Source organism: Callithrix jacchus, chromosome 4, assembly GCF_049354715.1.
Source record: "Callithrix jacchus isolate 240 chromosome 4, calJac240_pri, whole genome shotgun sequence".
NCBI classification, from domain to species: Eukaryota; Metazoa; Chordata; class Mammalia; order Primates; family Cebidae; genus Callithrix; species Callithrix jacchus.
In genome coordinates, this window is record NC_133505.1 from 161,528,675 (window position 1) to 161,547,092 (window position 18,418).

Below are 18,418 nucleotides of genomic sequence, written 5' to 3' on the forward strand. Positions count from 1 at the left end.
GAGAAGGGTTTCTCCTTGTTGGTCAGGCTGGTTTCAAACTCCTGACCTCAGGTGATCTGCCCACCTCGGCCTCCCAGAATGCTGGGATTACAGATGTGAGCCACCACGCCGGCCTCAGACGTCTTAATAATAAAATATACTTTTTGAAGAATTTCTTCGAACTATAAGATGATAAATTATTGATATATATGGTATAGGAATAAACAAAGACTAAATTGAATTTTTAATTTTCTAATTATAGAGGGAGCAGATTGTGGTAGAGGTACTATTGGTTATGAGAAAAAAAAATGCTGATGAGAAATGTTTCTATAGCTTGCGATTTCTTACCTAATGAATTCTATCTCATGTTTGATGGTAAACATGATGCATTTGCTTTTAATGATTTTGATTTTATGCATTTGTTTTGTCTAATTTTGTTTTATACGAGTTTCTGATACAGCCACCCTTTAAACTTAAGGATGGCTATGTAAATGTATTACAATACCTACTATAGGTCAGGAAAAATCTCAGGAACTTTGACATTTCTTTATTTAGTCAGAATGAGGACTAGGTTGCTCATGTTCTCTAAAGACAGTTTTGACTATTAAGTTAATGTACGTCAAATTTGTTTTGAAAGACCTAGGATTTCATTCTTTTCATTAGTTTGTTCATTCACATAACTAATATTTAATGAACATGTATCGTGGCCTAGGTATTTTTCCATCTCCTGGGATATAGTGGTAAACCAGACAAGCAAAAACCATGCCCTCTCGGAGCCTATGTTCTTGTGATCCTTCTCCTTTAGCCTCATTAGCATTGTGTGTATTGAACTTACTGCAGAGCTGGGGAGACTGCAGGCTCTGCTGACTCCAGTACTGCTTCTTTGCTAGGGACTGTGTTGGTTGCAGGCTGATCATTATTAGCATTTTGCCTCAGAGTTCACATTGTCTGTCTGCTGCTCAAAATAGAGACTAAGCAGGTAGACTTGCTTAAATTATTTTTCCAACAATGGAAAAATATGACTGGCTTCATTAAGTTTTATGCAAAATTAAAATCTTCGTTTGTATTTTGGAATCTTAACTATTATACAGCTTTAAAGATGTTTTATTTTGTCAATGAGAATCATTACATGAGAATCATTAAAATCATCACATGCATATGATTTTGAAAAGCAACTATTGTTAAGTGGAGACCAAAGCCTTGTGAATTTAGAAGAATAAATTAATAAGTATTTTTATTTTTAAAACAAAGTTTTAAGTATCTGATAAACTTGATGTCTCTTTTACAAATATTTTCTGAATTTGATGTGATTCCTCAGGACTCATTTGAAGAGCTTATCAATGAAAAATGAAATGGTTTGCCATGTACTTTAGTGAATAGAATTTGGGAAATGATATAAAGATTTCTATACAGTGATTTGTTTCTCAAAGATTGACCAAATCCTACTTAGTGGCTTTCTTTGATCTAGCAATGTTTTTGATACCATAAAGTTTTATGGCCAGGAAAAATTAGACCTAAGTGTTTGAGTTTGTTGAAATATTTTAAATATATGAGTAAAATCCTCTGGAGTAAAAAATTAAAAAGAAATATTTCTTACCCTTCAAGTGAATTTTGAATAAGTAATTTTGTTTTTTACAAACCCAAATGTGATGTGGCAAATGTTTAGTTTTGTAACAGCTGCCCACTATGATGAAAAAAACTTACATATTTTTGAAGTACTTTTAATGTACCAAACATTTGTTAAAAGTTAACCACTTTGCCAGACACGGTGGCTCACGCCTGTAATCCCAGCACTGGGGAGGCCAAGGTGGGTGGATCATGAGGTCAGGAATTTAAGACCAGCCTGGCCAATGTGGTGAAACCCTGTCTCTACTAAAAATACAAAAATTAGCTGGGCGTGTACCTGTAATCCCACCTACTCTGGAGGCTGAGGCAAGAGAATTGCTTGAACCGGGGAGGCAGAGGTTGCAGTGAACTGAGATCATGCACTGTACTCTAGCCTGGTCAACAGAGCAAGACTCCAGCCTGGGCAGTTCGGGAATCGGGGGAAGTTAACCACTTTATCAAAATATCTCATGTATACAAGTATATATATCTACTGTGTACTCACAAAAATTAAAAAGAAAAAAATAGGTATTAGGAAAACAGCGAACCATTTTATAATATATAGTGTTTTATACTCTGCCTTCTTTTCTGCTGCCATTATTATGTTTCAGTGGATCTTTAGTTTAGAATGGTTGGATAGCTGTTATCCCATTTTACAAACAGGGAAACTGAGGCCCGACAGTTGTGATTTTTCCAAAGAAATATAGTTCTGTAAGCATTAGAGCAGGGATTAGAAGGACCTAGTTCTCAGCCCCTGGTGCTGCATGTAAAAGAGAACCATCATTCAATTTTTCATAGGTTTTTATGTTTTGTTTTGCTTTTTACTGGTATAATGCCCAATACAAATTTTTTTCTTATTATTTTTAATTTTTATAACTTCACATTTATAGAAAAATATGATGAATTTTTGTGCATAATTCATGGAGATTTCTCTACCTCCTGTAACCATATTTGCTTTACTCTGTCTCTCTTCACATACAAATGAGCACATAATTTCTTTTCTGAATGTTTTGAGAGTAAATTGCAATTCATGTTACCCTTTACCTCTAAATAACTCTATATATTTAAAACAAGCACATTTAATTATATAGTACAGTTATCAAAATCAAGAAATTAACTTTGATACAGTACTGTTGTCTGTAGATCATATTCAGATTACATTAATGTCTTTAATAGAGTAAACTCTACCTCACGCCTTGTATTCACTTGTCTTAGTTTCACTTAATGTGAATCAATTGGTTACTCCTCTTGTATGAACTTTGAGATGATATTTGATAAGAATAGGCCAGTATTTTTAGAATTCCTTTAATATTGATTTGCTATTTCTTTATGATTAGGTTTGGGTTCTACATTTTTGGCAGGAATATTCCAGGAGTAGTACTGTGTTCCTTTCAGTGCACCATATCAGGAAGCATATGTTGTCCATATATTCCATTAATAGAGATGTTGAGCTTCTGTTTATGATTTCTTTTAAAGAGACAGGGATCTTGCCCTATTGCCCAGGTTTGCGTGCAGTTGTATGATCGTGGCTCACTGCTGCCTCGAACTTCTGGGTTTAAGCAGTCCTTTCACCTCAGCCGTCTGAGTAGCTGGGACTGCAGGTGTACACTACCATGCCTTCCTAATATTTAAGATTTTTGGTAGAGAGGAGATCCTGCTATGTTGCTTAGGGTGGGGGTATTAAGTTTTATCTGCAGGGTTTCCCTATGGTATTTCCTTGGTTGCTGTGTTTCCTTTGTAACTATTAATAGTATCTTCTGGGGAGATACTTTGAGGCAAATACCTTGCTTTTCATCAGATTTTCACCACTTGTTTTAGCATCTTCTCTGTTCTTATCTGAATCAGTACTAAGTTGGTTGCCAAACATGATTTGAGTCTGTCATTTTTATTGGTTCACATTCTCTACAAGCTTTCCCATTTTACCATTTATGTATATAGGTGTATATGCATATTAGTATGAACTCAATGGTTGTTTTTTTTGTTTTGTTTTTGAGACAGAGTCTTGCTCAGTCACCTAGGCTAGGGTGCAGTGGTGTGATCTTGGCTCACTGCAGCCTCCACCTCCCAGGTTCAAGCGATTCTCCTGCCTCAGTCTCCTGACTAGCTGGGGTTACAGGTGTGCACCACCATGCCTGGCTAATTTTTTTTTTTTTTAGTAGAGTTGGGGTTTTGCCATGTTGGCCAGGTGGACCTTGAACTCCTGGCCTCAAGTGATCCACCCACCTTGGCCTCCCAAAACGCTGGGATTACAGGCGTGAGCCACCCCATCCAGCCATACTCAAGGTTTTATTTATTTTTTATTCATTGAGTTATCCTTATCCTTTGTCTCAGTTTTGACTAGGCAAGCTGGCTCCTTTGTCCTTTCGACAAGCGCTCATTACTTTTTGAGTTCTCTTATTTTCTAGTGTAACAAAATACTCCCACCCCAGCCCAGGAATCAGCCATTTCTCCAGTTTCTTTTAGTGTGTGTGTGTATAAAAATTATATATATGTATACATACATACATATATCAATAGATAGAATTATATGTATACATGTTCTCTGTTTCTGATCTATTTTGTATCTATGTATCTAAAAAGCCATGATTCATCATAATACCTTCAATTTCAGTCAAACACAGTAGAGTTCATTCTAGTCTTCCCTCTTTCCAAATCTGTAATTTATTTCTTTGACAGCAAAAAACCTTGCTTTTTTTTATCTACAGTATGTTTACTTATTATTGCTTATTCCTGAAATAGTAATTTCAGAATTACTGAAGCATGTATCTGAAAACAAACCTATTAATTAGAGTTTAATATTTGTTTATAATACATTTTTTGTTTCGCTTAAGGACATGTAGTTAAAATACTATGTACAAACATTACTTGGTTAGTTTTCTTCCCTCCTTAAAGTGGTTTTGCTGTTAATTCGAAATACAATTAAAGTTTTTCTGTTTGTATTCCATTTTGACTTTTTTCCTTTTTCATCTTTATTTGTTTAGTACGTGAAATATTAAAGATAATTTAACTCTCTTTACTTTTTCATAGCTTCAACGTCATAACTACTTATGCTCTGATACAAAACCAAAACAGCAAAGTATTTATTTAACATTCTTCAGGTAACATTCCAAAATTCAGAGGTTTAAATGTGGAGAAGGATATAGGTAAAAGATCCAATAGTGCAGATTCTACTGATAGATGAAAGAAAATGTGTATTCAGAGTACATTTTATTCTCTTGTGAGTGAAATCTCCAGTCCAGCAGGCAGCAAACTTTGTAGAAGATTAGATAGTAAGTATTTTAGGTTTTGTGGGCCTCTTTATATATTCTACTTTGTCTTTTACAAAGCTTAAAATATAAAATCATTGAGTTGAGTGTGGTGGCTTATGCCTGTAATCCTGGCACTTTGGGAAGCTGAGGCAGGTTGATCTCTTGAGCTTGGGAGTTCCAGACCAGCCTGGGCAATGTAGTGAAACAATATGTCTCTACAAAAAATATTAATACAAAAAAGTTAGCTGGGCATAGTGATGAATGTCTGTAGTCCCAGCTACTTGAGAGAATTGCTTGATCTAGGGAGGTGGAGGTTGCATTGAGCTGAGATTGTGCCACTACCCTCCAGCCTGGATGACAGAGTGAGACCCTGTCTCAAAACAAAAAACCCCATATATATCCCCATATATATATGTACCATCCTTAGTTTGAGGGCCTACAAAAACAGGCCAAAGGCCATACTTTGCTGGGACCAGTAGTAAGCTTAGAAACCCGAGAACTTGATTAATACCATGCTACTTCAAAACAAGATTTATGATTGACAGAACAGTATGGCTCATAAAGGCCTTATAGTGCTTATTTTAACATCAAAAACAGCAAAACAACTTGAAAAGTTGTCGGGTGGACATATTCATTCAACAAATTTTCTGTGCATTAACCACGTGCAGATACTATTTTAAGCTTTAGAATTCAACAGTGTTCAAAACAGACCAAATGAAAAACCAAAACAAGCCTCTGCCTTCATGCGGCTAGATAGATAGATAGAGAGAACACTAGAAATGCTTGTTTGTTTTTCCTCATTTAGTGACATTTACTGAAAATTGTTTACATATTAATTGCAGACATTCTTGTTTGGAAAGTTGATTTTTAAAAATTCAGCAAAGGAGGCAAAACTTTAAAAGGTTATATCACTGCTTTCCATCTCTTCCTTTTTTGTGAAGTGTAATATTTATTTAAAAGTGGTTCTTGGTCATAATTTTAATGTGTTTTGCTGCACTAACTCACTAAAGACAACAAAATAAAACTGCACTAATTGGGACAAACAACCCAGACCTAATTTAGTGCTAAGTACATGTGAATTATAGAACCTTTAAAAAATATTATTCGCATACATAAAAGGCTTTAATGAATAAATGAAAATGGTTACTATCCAAGTTGAGAGCCATTGTAGATATAGTTGCTTACGTGGTTTTCTTAAAATAGGGGCAAAGTTTACTAACAGGACTAGTATTTATTTATTAAATGTTAATAAAAGTTCAAGAATTGTTTGCAAATTATCCATCTCGTGTCTGGCTAAATGTCAGCACCTTTGAATAAAAATTGTCAAGATGAATTTTTACGTTACTTTTTTTTTTTTTTTTTTTTTGCTGAAATCTATGATTGGTTTTTGAATTTGATTTTGTAAGGATTCTTAATATCTTTGGCTTTTTTAACATCAAGAAGTAAGGTTTTAATTTTTATAGCAAGAAATTCCAAATTATTATTCTCATTTTATGAAATAATGCAGAAGGTTTTTAGAAGCCTGTCTCCGTTTTGGTGGCAGTTTCAAGAGTGAAAGTTGTGACCAACTTAGCTGAATAGTAAAATCCTAAAGGAGTTGGTTAGAGACTGCAGCATCATTCTTGTGCAAAATTTCCTAATCAGTACTTTGATTTATTAGATGGCTCATGCCTCTTAGAGCTGTAACAATTTATTAATTCCAAATAATCCTGTGGGTGAAGGCCTATGAATAAAATCTCTTATTTTGCTAGTCCTACAGAATTGTCAATTTTTTTTCATTTTAATTACAAAACAGTTTTCAGATTGCTGTATTATAGTAGCCTATGAAGATTTTAATAGTAATAGCAGCTGGTGGTTGGAAAGAGTGCACGGAAAGTTACTGGTTGTTTGAGATTTGTTACTTACTTGCTGTCTGTCAGCCATTCTGCAGGGTAGTCCGCCACATTAGACACCTGCACAGCCTTTTCCTCAGAAAGCTCTTTTGAATGGGGTGGGGCTGGGAATGTTTGATGAAAAGTAATGTGATGAGCATTATGATATGAAGAGTAGTGATGTCACCTATGTATACTCTGTGTACATTCTCTGTTCACTGTGATGTATACAGTAGGAAGGGTGGAGGCTATACTCTACATTCTACTGTGTGCACTGTGATGTATTCATTCAGTAGAAAGGGTGGAGGCTATACTCTACATTCTACTGTGTTCACTGTGATGTATACAGTAGAAAGGGTGGAAGCTATACACCACATTCTACTGTGTGCACTGTGATGTATATAGTAGAAAGGGTGGAGGCTATACTCTACATTCTACTATGTTCACTGTGATGTATATAGTAGAAAGGGTGGAAGCTATACACCACATTCTACTGTGTGCACTGTGATGTATATAGTAGAAAGGGTGGAAGCTATACTCTGTACATTCTACTGTGTGCACTGTGATGTATGCAGTAGAAAGGGTGGATGCTATACTCCACATTCTACTGTGTGCACTGTGATGTATATAGTAGAAAGGGTGGAAGCTATACACCACATTCTACTGTGTGCACTGTGATGTATATAGTAGAAAGGGTGGAAGCTATACACCACATTCTACTGTGTGCACTGTGATGTATATAGTAGAAAGGGTGGAGGCTATACTCTACATTCTACTGTGTGCACTGTGATGTATTCATTCAGTAGAAAGGGTGGAGGCTATACTCTACATTCTACTGTGTTCACTGTGATGTATACAGTAGAAAGGGTGGAAGCTATACACCACATTCTACTGTGTGCACTGTGATGTATGTAGTAGAGAGAGAAAGAGAAAGAAAGAAAAGAAAAGAAAAAAAGAGAGAGAAAACTTAAATAGTAAATCAAATGGCCTGTGAACAAAATTAAGGATTCAAATTTTGTTTGAGATTTTATTAGAATTTCTTAACATTAAGCTCACTCATATTATTCAGCATGTTATTTACTCTTAGTTACGTAATTCTTTGTTTTAAGACTACTGTAAGTATTTTGCACATGGAATTGTGGTGCCTATAGTCCTAGCTACTTGGGAGGCTGAGGCAAGAGCATTGCTTGAACCCAGGAGGCAGAGGTTGCAGTGAGCCAAGCTTGCGCCACTGCACTCCAGCCTGGCGCCTGGCAACAGAGCAAGACTCTGTCTCAAAAAAAAAAAAAAACAAACCTGTATCATTAGAAACAGAACCCATATTTATTTATTTGTGAACTTCCAACTAATACAATATTGGAATTATTTTTGTGAAAAAGCTTTATATATGAATTAATCTTTCTTGTTCTCATTTTGGCCATTTTATTGTTAATAGTACTAAATAAAAAGGAGGTAACTTAGATTTTCATTTTGATGTTTACAAAAGACATGGGAATGAATTGAAAATAAACGAAGATGGACTGTGTGGATCCCAGGGAAATTAAAATGAAGTTATTTTCATGTATACACCTGTGTGTTTTTGTATTTTATATTCTCCCATGGAGAATCATATCTGTTTTGTTTGATTTTAGAATGGAGTGGCTAAAAGCCATCACAAACATGTTATGCATTTGTAGCTATAGGAGTAGCTAGTTATGATTCTATAATTGGGTTCCTTGTTAACTTTCATGCTTAAACCTGATTTCTAAAAAGAACAGATTTTAGACTAGAAATACTCATTTTACAGATGAGGAATCAAGATTCAGAAATGATGAAGCTTGTTCAGTCACACCATTGATAGGTGCACATAGTTAGTGGCCAAATTAGAACATATTTATATCCTCTTTGTCTGTTTACTGCTGTTTTAATTCTTTTCACTATGGATTTTTTGGGTGTGATTTTCGTAGTATTTATGTTTGGTGGAGGGAGAATAGGAGTGGGAATTGGTGATTTTTAGTAGATTATTAATATTTCACGTTAACTCTGGTACAGAATAAGGACTGTACTACTGTGCTGCTTGTCTCCTGCTCATAGAATAGGGTGCCACAGAAAATACGCTTTCCTTGGTAAGGAAGTATTGACGGCAGTTTGCACTTGGCCTACTCCAGCAACTCACTCTGCAGAAAACTAAAAAGCCTTTGAGTCCCAAGCTCATGTATTTTGTACTTTCTTTTTAAGAGAGGAGTGTGATTATTCTCTAAGTCTATATCCTTAATGTATCCGTAGTATATTTCTAATTTTCACATTTTAACAATGATGGCTACTTCGTGACTACTATATTTAGATTTTTGCAAACTACTGTTTCGAAGGTTCCCAGTAGAGGCCTTTTAAAGCCTGGAAAGGCTACAAAATTAATATGGTTGCTGTAAAGTAACATGTGACAGATGACAGTTGGCTGCAAGGAAGGAGATGGTGGTTTTATCATTTATTAAATGGGATTAGAGATGAACTTTAGGATCCCTTACATACTAATTCTGATGAACAAGTTTTCTAATTAATCTTTAGCCTCATTTATAAAATGAAGATAATGGTATATATCCTGATTACCTGTAAGTTGGTTTGAATATTTAAAAATCTGATAATTTTATAAATATTTGGAAAGCTAAACGAACAACTTTTATTCTACTAGGGAACACTAAGAATTTTTTTTTTTTTTTTTTTTTTAAGATAGAGTCTTGCTCTGTTGCCAGGTTCTAGGCTGGAGTGCAGTGGTGCGATCTCGGCTCATTGCAACCTCCACCTCCTGGGTTCAAGCAATTCTCCTGCCTCAGCCTCCTAAGTAGCTGAGATCACAGGTGCGTGCCACCATGCCCAGCTAATTTCTGTACTTTTTAGTAGAGACAGGTTTTACCCTGGTCTCAATCTCTTGACCTTGTGATCTGCCCGCCTTGGCCTCCCAAAGTGCTGGGAGCCACCATGCCCGGCCAATTTTTTTTTTTTTTTAAGAGGCTGCAACTGGGGAACATGTAGCATCATTGTGGATATGTCTGTTGCCCTGGAAAGTATCTTCATATTATAACATAGTTTAATAGTGGGTAAAAGTTACACAGAATATGAGTTGTAAAGAATGTGCTAGATTATGTTTGGCATGTTTCAAGTTGGGGAAATCGTTGTAGCAGACTTTTGAACAGCAGACGGTTATAAAATACAGACTGTAATGTATTTTGGTTGTTTATTGTTTTGCAATGGAGTATCACTCTGTCGCCCAGGCTAGAGTGCAGGGCGTGATCTTGGCTCACTACATCCTCTGCCTCCTAGGTTTAAGCAATTCTGCCTCAGCCTTCCGAGGAACAGGGATTATAGTCACATGCCACCACACCTGGCTAGTATTTTAGACTAATATTGTTACTGATCATCATATAAAACAATTTTATTGTTTTATTACAGCAAGGCTTTTAAAAACGTCAGTTTTAAGCAGTAATAAGGAGGAGAGTTTGGTTTTTTTTTTTAACCAGAATGTGTAAAGTGGGCCAGGCACATTGGCTCACTCATAATTCCAGCACTTTGGGAGGCCGAGGCAAGTGGATCACCTGAGGTTGGGAGTTTGGGACCAACATGGCAAAACCCTGTCTCTACTAAAAGATAGAAAAATTAGCTGGGCGTGGTGGTGCACGCCTGTAATCCCAGTTCCTCGGGAGGCTGAGGCAGGAGAATTGCTTCAATCCAGGAGGCGGAGGCTGTAGTGAGCTGAGATTGTCCCATTGCGCTCCAGCCTGGGTGACAGAGCAAAACTCTGTCTCAAAAAAAAAATAAATTAAATTTTTAAAAAATGAGCCAGGCATGGGGGTGGGTGCCTGTAATTCCAGCTACTCAGGAGGCTGAGGCAGGAGAATCACTTGAACCTGAGGGGCAGAGGTTGCTGTGACATGTGCCACGTCACTCCACCCTGGGAGAAAGAGTGAGACTCCACCTCGAAAAAACAACAAAAAAAGAATGTATAAAGTGTCTATTTTATTTATATACATGATATAATGTACATATTTATAATATTTATACATACATATTTGCAAAGAAAGATGTATATAGAAGACTCTGGAAGGTGGCCTACCAGCCGTTTAACAGTGGTTATTTCTGAAGAAAGCAGTAGGTGGATAAGGTGCAGTGAACAAGACCTTTTAATAGTTTGATTTTTTTTTCATGGTGATAATTTATTACCTTATAATTACTATTATTAATTCGAGTCAGACTCTCACTGTGTCACACATGCTACAGTACAGTGGCATGATCATGCTTACTGTAGCCTTGAACTCCTGGCTCAAGCGATCCTCCCTTCTCGGCCTCCCAAAGTGTTTATAGGCATGAGCCACTGTGCTGTTCTCCATATTGTTTTGTCCTATTTTCTCTAAACCCAAACAGTATATGTCTTAGCCATTAGGAAAAAGGGGGAGTTAGTCTATTTAGCTGTTATTTGATCAGTAGACTCAAACACTTTATAATATTTTGTTTTTAAAGTCTTCTTGGTTATTAGATTGGTGCTGTTAAATGGTGTGTCACCACACTGGTCCATCTGATTGAGTGACTCAGTTGTAGATGTTAGTTGCTAGCTAGTGAACTTTTTGTTGTGTTTGGAAACTAGACCACATCTGAGTGCCTGGGTAGTGAGAAGAACTGGGTTGGAGGCACAGTTCCATAACTTAACCAGTCTGAATTTAGTTAAGTCATTTAACCTAATTTTATACATTTGTAATATGGGAATAGTAAATATCAGTTGTATCAGGCTATATTCTAATAGCAAAAACAGTTACGATAGTGCTTAATAATTGACGTTGGACCTCACGGATTAAAAGCATAGTACTATTTTTATCTTTTTTCTCATGCAGCTGCCTGTCTTTTTCCAATTTTTGTGTTGGTTAGTCTCATTTCTGAAATGATTTTACCCTTAGGCCCTGTAGACTCTTCTACTTATTCTCCCTTTGTTATTTAGTTTTCAGTATTTATTATCTTTTCAACTATTATCTCTTCAGAAATTACTTGTATTTTTAAATTTTCTCTTTTGGGATTCAAAAAAGGTGTTTTGTGTACATGTGCATTTGAAATCATATTGTCACCTCATGTCTAAACTTACATTTCCTCTGCAAACTTCTTACTTTTAGACTTCTGTTTATATCAGTAGTAAAATCATGTTCATAAACACTCAGAGTTGAAAACTTGGAATTGTCTTAAATGCTTCTCTTTCATCTCTATCTTTGTCAGTCAAGAAATCTAATGAATTATTTTTTTAAAAATACATATTTTACATCCTTCTCGTTCTTTTTATTCCCTGCGATAACACTTTAGTCCTTATCCTCATCACTTCTCCTTTGGTTTGTTATAGTCAGTTTTTAATTGGCTCCTAATTTACTATTCTGTTTTCTCTGGTTCATGTAGTAGAACTAGGCAGTTTAGATTATTAGATTATTATTATTGTTATTTTTTTTAAGACAGAGTCTCAGCATCCTGAGTAGCTGGGGCTACAAATGTACATCACTACACCCAGCTAATTTATTTTTAGTAGAGATGGGGTTTTGTCATGTTGTCCAGGCTGGTCTCGAACTCCTGACCTCAAGTGACCCTCCCCCCTCAGCCTCCCAAAGTGCTGGGATTACAGGCATGAACCACTGCGCCTAGCCCAGATTATAAGATTAATTTTTATTATTACTAGTTTTAATAGTGATTTTGCTTGAATTACTTTGTATTTCTAAAATCCTTTCAGTTTACCCTTGCCTTCAACTCTACGGGTTCCTGAGCTATGAATTTAAGACTTTTAATAAGATTATTTCATAAGACTATAAATAGAGAAATAATGCTTTTATATACATTGCAGATAAATGATGCTGTGAAACAGGAAGATTTACTATATGCATAGCAATGCATTTTATATTTCCATTTGTGTGTCTGTTGGTTTAGGAACTCAGCGATTTTCTAATAGGAAAGCACGGAGTTCTGTTGAAATTCTAATGCATTTCCATTAGGAAATACCCACCTTTTGCCTTTTTGTAAATCACTGTTTGTAAAGAGAGTTTTATTGATGAGTATGTTTATAAATGTAAATAGTGTGGAAGCGAAATCATAGCTGTAACTGGAATGCTCTTTTCCCAGTCAGCGCATTTCACTTAGATTTTCTTATTTAACTTTGTCCTTTTGGTTTCTAACTGGATGTTTATTTCACTTACACATCCCTCCCCTGGTATTTTCATTTTGACACTGAATTATGTCATTAGATCTTGTGTTAATGAGGAAAAGATTGAGGTCCTCCTAGATCCCCCAGATTTGAAATACCACTTTTGTATAAGGTATTATTTCTCTATTAAATGCATATAGGAGTGTAAGGAGAGAATAACAAAGATGCTCTGTCACTGAGAGTTAAGTTTAATACATACATTTTGAATTAGTGTCTCTGCAAAATTACCTGTGATTACATTTTAGAGATCTTTGAGATCATTAGTGAATTGTGAAAAATGTCAGAAGGCTGAGAACCCACTATATTATAACAATAGTATGTATATCATTCTCACTCTCTACCTCAGTAGATTGTTAGTGAAGTGAGGGTCTTCATGTTATTTTTTGTTCTTAAAGGGTGGAATATAGTGCCAGTGTTCAGTAGTTACAGGAATGTTGACTTGGCCTGTTTACCATTTAGCTTTGAACTGTTAAATCATTTGAATTTGGTTTTGTATTCCCTAATTGTTTAGTTGGTTTTAGTTGATTATACCTTGATAATAAAACTATTTGAGTAAGAACATAATGATTAACTCCCAAATTTATACATTGTATACAAAGGTGATTATTTTATACTGTTACAAATGAAATTGGGGATTATTTCAGAGTGAAACATTCTGCTGCATTGAAATATGTTGTTTAGGCCAGGGGCGGTGGCTCACACCTGTACTCCCAGCATTTTGGGAGACTGAGAAGGGCAGATCGCTTGAGTTCAGGAGTTCAGGACCAGCCTAGACAACGTGATAAACCCATCTCTACAAAAAATACAAAAATTAGCTGGACATGGTGATGCATTACTGTATTCTTAGCTACTCAAGAGGCTAAGGTGGATCGTTTGAGCCTGGGAGACAGAGGTTGCAGTGAGCTGAGTTTGCTTTACTGCAGTCCAGCCTGGGTGCCAGAGTGAGGCCCTATCTCAATAAATAAGTAAAAAGTAAGGTTTTTTGGTTTTTTTTTTTTTTTTTTTTTTTTGAGATGAAGTCTTACTCTGTTGCCCAGGCTTGTGCAACCTCTGTCTCCTAGGTTCAGGCAGTCCTTCTGAGTAGCTGGGACTACAGGTGCACACCACCACACCCAGCTAATTTTTATTTTTACTAGAGATGGGGTTTTGCTGTGTTTGCCAGTCTGGTCTCAAACTCCTGTCCTCAAGTGATCTGCCTGCCTCAGCCTCTCAAAGTGCTGGGATTATAGATTGCAAAACTTGTCAAAAGTAAAGTTCTGGGGGAAAAATTAGGAGAAATGTGTATCATCAGCCATGGCTTTGGCATTCTGCCTTTTCTTTTCCTTTTTTTTTTTTTTTTTGAGACGAAGTCTTGCTCTGTTGCCAGGCTGGAGTCCAGTGGCAAATCTTGGCTCACTGCAATCTCTGCCTCCCAGGTTCAAGTGATTCCTCTGCCTAAGCCTCCTGAGTAGCTGGGACTACAGGTGTGCGCCACTACGCCTGCCTAATTTTTTTTGTATTTTAGTAGAGACGAGGTTTCATCATGTTGGCCAGGATGGTCTCCATCTCCTGACCTCGTGATCCACCAACCTTGGCCTCCCAAAGTTCTTGGATTATGGGTGTGAGCCACTGTGCTCAGCAAGCATTCTACTTTTTTTGAGTAAAATTAATCTACTTTGTCCAAGTGAAGTTAGGTATAAGAAAACTGGAAAACTTTCTTTTTCTAGCTCATATTTGGTTGCCTGATTATCTTTACCTTGTATTAAACTACTGTATCTAAGTCAAATCATCACATATTTGAATACCTAATATGTAACTGCGCATTGTGGAAGATATGAAAAAATACTTTTATTGGCTGCTGTTTATTGAGGATTATCAGTATGTAAAGTCAAAGTCAAAATGGGTGGATGGATGGAAAGATAGGATGGATAGGTAGAAAGATGGATAGATCTGTGTATCTGTATGTGTGTGTACACACAGACATATACACATTTCCATACGCCACTGGATGATTATAATTGCTTTAAAATGTTTGATAACTCCAACGTTGGTGTCACATTGGGATTGGCATTTGTTGGTTGTCTTTTTCCTTGAGCAGTGGACAGATTCATGGAGGGGGTGAGAGTGTGTGTGTGTAGATATGTGAAGAAAGTTTCACTTTTTTTTTTTTTTTTTTTTTTTTGAGATGGGGTCTTACTCTGTCAACCAGGCTGGAGTACAGTGGTGTGATCTTGGCTCACTGCAACCTCTGCCTCTAAGGCTCAAGTGATCCTCTCACCTCAGCCTTTTGAGTAGCTGAGACCATGGGTCCGTGCCACCACTCCTTGATAATTTTTTTTGTATTTTTGGTAAAGACAGGGTTTCATCATGTTACCCGGGCTGGTCTTCTAATCCTGATCTCAGGCGCAGACACTTGGCTTTCTAAAGTGCTGGGATTACAGGTGTGAGCCACTGTGCCTGGCCAAGTTTCACTTACATGCTAGTGACATTTTTAATATTATATTGTAAGACTTCATCAAAATTCTCTGAAGGATGTTGATTTTTGTTGATCAGGCGGTCAGCATGGTTAACTTCAGGATGCAAGTTCTGTCTTGCTTTTTTGTGCTGGTTCCAGTGTCGGGTCAGTTCTCAAAGCATTTCTTCCCTTGAGGCGCACAGCACACGTTCCATTCAAGCATTAGTCTAGGTATTGGGCACTAGTGTACATGGGTTGTAGCTCTCAGAGTCTTTGCTGTGCTTCTTTGGGTCTTTTTCATGCAGGCATAATTCCAGGATGAGCTCAGGACTTAGTTCATAAACAAAATTAGGGAATCCTCTTTTCTGTCTCTAGGATTCCCATTCACTCTCCAATTGCCAGTGTTCTTTTTCCCTGTTTCTCTGGCCAAAAAGTCATAGCTTGTTTCCAAGCTCAGCCTTCAGAATGAAGTACTAAAAAAGAAAAGTAGGAACTCCTCTACTTCTTCTTTGGATAATAGAGACCCCTGTTTCCTGTTCTGTTAGCCACAGATGGACCTTCTCAAGATTTTAGGTGCCATTGTGGTATCAGGGTCTGTCTTCAAACCCTTGGCAAGGCCAGGTGAAAAAAGGGAGAAGGGGAAACATTTTTTTTCCTTCCCTCCTCCTCCTCCTCTTCCTCTGTAGCATGGAAGAGCCCTTTTTCCTAGTATTCTAGCTGAATGGGGTTTCTTCTAGTGTTTTTTCCACTAGTATTGGCCACACTTTTCTGTATTCTGCCAGCACTGAGATCAAAGCTGGGAGATCATGGATCATACCAAACGCTATGAAATTTCCTCAGCTCCTACACACAGCCACCCCCCTCCTTAGCTTTCATTGGTCATATTTCAGGTTTGGTTTCTAGCTTGCCTGCTGTTTTGCTTTCAGATTACTCAGGTAGTTGTTTTTTGTCTTGAATTGGGGGTTTTGAGTTGTCATCAGTGAGAGAGCAAGCCCTCATGGTTTGGTTTACTCTATCTTGGCTGGCACTGTAAAGCCTGTGTACGTACATCTTTTAGAGTATTTTTAACTCCCTCTATTCCAAATGTTTAGAAAGGATGTGCAAATTTGTGTGTTGAATTAAAGGACTTATGCTGATGAACTTTTGGTTTTGTGGGGGAGAGTTGATTACAATTTTTCTTTGTTTCAAAGCAGTTTTAAACTAAGTTTCAAAAATAGATCTCTTCTTTAACAGTATTCAAAACTGTAATGTTAATTCTAGACAGTTGTCATGCTTGATAAATGACATATCCTGCTTAATAATATAAAAGGTTATTTATGTGAAAATAGCTGTAGCCCATAAGGAAAGATAATTAGAAAGCATATAAGCATTTGGTTTTGTCATAATAATCTTTTAAAAAATTATTTATTTGTGTTCATGTTAGTATCTGCAGATATAATAATTTTTAAGTACTTTAAAAAATCAAATTCTGGGCTGGGCATGGTGGCTCATGCCTGTAATCCCAGCACTTTGGGAGGCCAAGTTGGGCAGATCACTTGGAGTCAGGAGGTCGAGACCAGCCTGGCCAACGTGGTGAAAACTCATCTTTACCAAAAAAATTTAAAAATTAGCCAGATGTGGTGGTGCATGCCTGTAATCCCAGCTACTTGGGAGGCTGCAGTGGGAGAATCATCTTAACCTAGGTGGTGGAGTCTGCAGTGAACCGAGATGGTGCCACCGCACTCCAACTTGGGCAGCAGAGTGAGACTCTGTCTTTAAAAAATAAAATTCTGGCTCATTTTCTTTTCTTTTCTTTCTTTCTTTTATTTTTTTTAATTAATTAGAGGATTTCCTTTTTCTCCCCTACAAAGATTAGATAGATTTAATCTTACTAGACAGATGTTTGCATATTTCAGGCTTATAATTTTAGGAAAAATAAACATTACTTCTCCTTGTAATGTCTTATACTTTCTTAAAAATGGGTTCTGGATTGAAATTCTGAGAAAGATACATAGTATCGTACACTCTTCACCACATTATCTTTATTGTATACTTAATTACACTCTGCTAAATGTGTCTATTAGTTTATTAGAATATTGCCTGTCTCTAAAAGCAGGCTAAGTTTCATGACAGAGGCCTAGTGCTAATGAACATATTTTGAATGAGTGATAAAGTCGGATTATAGATAGTTTACATTTTTTCTTTGTACATTTTTGTATTTTCCTTTTTTTTTTGAGACGGAGTTTTGCTCTTGTTACCGAGGCTGGAGTGCAATGGCACAATCTTGGCTCACTGCAACCTCCGCCTTCTGGGTTCAGGCAGTTCTCCTGCCTCAGCCTCCCGAGTAGCTGGGACTACAGGCACGCACCCATGCCCAGCTAATTTTTGTATTTTTAGTAGAGACGGGGTTTCACTATGTTGACCAGGATGGTCTCGATCTGTTGACCTCGTGATCCACCTGCCTCGGCCTCCCAAAGTGCTGGGATTATAGGCGTGAGCCACCATGCCTGGCCCCGATTTTTTTATAATAAAATATTTTACACCAGAAAAAAAGTTCTAAGAATATTTATTAAAAATTTTTTGAAGATGGTCTTGCTCTGTCACTCAGGCTGAAGTGCAATGGCATGATAAAAGCTCACTGCATCCTTGGACTCTTGGGTTCAAGTGATCCTCTTGCCTCAGCCTCTCAGTTAGCTGGGACTACAGGCATGCACCCCATGTCCTGTAAATTTTTGTTGTTGTTGTTAATTTTTGTAGAGACAGGGTCTTGCTACGTTGCACAGGCCTCCTGGCCTCTAGCCATCCTCTCACCTTGGCCTCCCAGTGTCGTGTTGGGATTTATAGGTGTGTGCCATTGTGCTTGGTTCTAAGCATTTTTCTAAAAATAAAATATTGTTTCTTATATTTGATAGCAGGTTATTAGGTATAACATTTCAAATTTTTTGTGCTTTGTTTGCAGTTACATGTAGTCTATTTTTTTTTAAGATGCTTTTGAAACACTTTGTTGGGAGGCTGAGGCAAGCCAATCTCCTGAGGTTGAGGGTTTGAGACCACCCTGGCCATCATGGTGAAACCTTGTGTCTACTAAAACAACAAAAATTTG

At 37.0% G+C, this 18,418-nt stretch overlaps 1 protein-coding gene and 1 long non-coding RNA gene across 20 annotated transcripts in view; one reads left to right on the plus strand and one right to left on the minus strand.

The window, feature by feature from the left end:
- SCAF8 (SR-related CTD associated factor 8) overlaps positions 1 to 18,418 on the plus strand; it is a 252,681-nt gene that overhangs the window by 44,102 nt on the left and 190,161 nt on the right. The window lies entirely within an intron of this gene.
- On the minus strand, positions 1,874 to 6,819 carry LOC144582224 (uncharacterized). Its single transcript, XR_013534643.1, has 2 exons — positions 6,738 to 6,819; positions 1,874 to 5,047 (listed from the first exon to the last, which is right to left on the minus strand). It is a non-coding gene; the product is annotated as an uncharacterized LOC144582224 (long non-coding RNA).